Source organism: Puma concolor, chromosome C1, assembly GCF_028749965.1.
Source record: "Puma concolor isolate L17-30 chromosome C1, mPumCon1.1.hap2, whole genome shotgun sequence".
In the NCBI taxonomy this organism is placed as follows: domain Eukaryota; kingdom Metazoa; phylum Chordata; class Mammalia; order Carnivora; family Felidae; genus Puma; species Puma concolor.
In genome coordinates, this window is record NC_141674.1 from 103,519,198 (window position 1) to 103,521,057 (window position 1,860).

At 63.5% G+C, this 1,860-nt stretch overlaps 1 non-coding gene across 1 annotated transcript; it reads left to right on the forward strand.

The window, feature by feature from the left end:
* Positions 1-1,482: 1,482 nt before the first annotated feature.
* On the forward strand, positions 1,483-1,646 carry LOC147578293 (U1 spliceosomal RNA). Its single transcript, XR_015255698.1, has one exon. It is a non-coding gene; the product is annotated as a U1 spliceosomal RNA (small nuclear RNA).
* Positions 1,647-1,860: the final 214 nt, after the last annotated feature.

A 1,860-nucleotide genomic window follows, 5' to 3' on the forward strand; every position in this document is an offset into this window, starting at 1 on the left:
GACATCTCCTCCTCTGCCTCCTCCAGGTTGAAGGCACCCCTGTAATTCCAGGGGGCCGCCCGGATATTCCAGGACGATCTCCCCATCTCAGGGTCCTTGACCTAAGCACCTTCGCAGAGGCCCGTTTGCTGTGTGATGGATCATTTTCACAGGATCCGGGATGAGGCTGGGGACCTCCCAGGCAGGGGGCATCCTTCCGCGGACCACCACACTATTGACTCAGGTGACAACTACTGTCAGACGCCCGCCCCCCCCCCCCCCAGGTCTCTTCTAATTTCAGCAGTCTAGTAAAAGTCAAGCACACGTCAAGGCCCAAGGGAGACAAAGGCAAATCAGAAACCAGAACGCGAGGGACAGGACCAGGAAATTGCCCCAGGACTAGTCTCTTCCCAGTAGGTGCTGCTTGGCTTTCCAGACCTGGCTTTTCCCCGGAAGGGGGACTTTGCTGGCGGAAATCTCCTCCAAGGGGAAGCGCGCAGGGGGGGGAAGAAGGGACGGCAGAGGCAGAGTGGGGCGCCCGGGACCCCACTAACCCCTGCTGTGACCTCTGGCACTGGGGGGAGCGTCTAAGTGAGCTCAAGGCAGGTTTCCGTGGACCCGCCCCCGCCTCAACCCGGGCATCCTGGGGCGCCACCCCCCGGGCGTCCACCAGGGGGCGCCGCGGCCCCGCCCCGCCCCGCGAACGCACCTGTAAAGCAGCAGGCACGCGGCAGTTCTCAAACGACAGGTGTGGGTTCGGTCCCCCCGCGCTGGTGTCCAGCCCTGGTGCGGGGGGACTGGCTTGGCGGCTGAGCCCCTCAGGTGGAGCCATCGCACTGTGTCTCCTTCAAACCGGGCTCTGGGCAGAGACAGAGCGAGAGACAGAGCGAGCGAGGTGTGTGGGCGCTTCTCCGGCTGGGGGACGTCCTCCCTCGTGTTCCTCTCAGGCGGGCGCAGTCCGCCCGCTGCTGCCCGCCGCGTGGGCGCCACGACGGGCGCAGGGGGGGTCTGCGGGAGCTGCATGGAGAGGGAAGACGAGCGGGAAGCAAATCAGTGTGGAGGGGAGAAGACGGAGGAGACCCGCAAGGAGAGGAAGGAGGCGGGGGGCGGGAGGAAGAGGAGAAGCCTCAGCGCCGAGATCCCGGCGGGAGCGGAGCTGGGGGCAGGGAGACGGCGTGCGCGTGGAGCCGGGTGACGCGGGGAGGGGCGGGGAGGGGCGGGGAGGGGCGGGGAGTGAGGCGGGGCCGTTGCGTCCTGACCGGGGCGTGGCCTTATGGAAATGAGGCCGCGGTGGGCGCGGTAGAATTCCACCGGGCGGTAGAATTCCCCGCGCTGTGGAAGTGCCCGAGCTGTGGCTCGGCTTGTCTGAGGACGACGTGTGTGCGGTGAGGATGGTTGAGACGGGAGTGGGTGCGGAGGGTTTTGGGGTGCGGGGAGGGCAGTGACCGTGTGTGTACAGTGTGGTGCGTGTGAGGCTGGGTTGGGGCGGAGGGGGAGGAAGTCATACTTACCTGGCAGGGGAGACACCATGATCAGGAAGGTGGTTTTCCCAGGGCGAGGCTTGCCCATTGCACTGCGGGCGTGCTGACTCCTGCGATTTCCCCACATGTGGGAAACTCGACTGCATAATTTGTGGTAGTGGGGGACTGCGTTCGCGCTCTCCCCTGGTCTGCGGTCTTCCAAAGTCAGATGTGTCCGAGTGCTTCGTTGCCTTGTTTTTTTTCCTTTTCCTCCTTACTTTAAGGTGTTTCTTCACAGCAGAGTAAATTGCTGCTTTTCTAGGCAGTTCTTTACTTGTCCTGTCTTTGGTATTGGCCTTCTGTGTGGTTGGTTGTTTCCCACTTTTGGCGGTGGGAGTAGTGTCCTTTGGGGGGTTCGAAC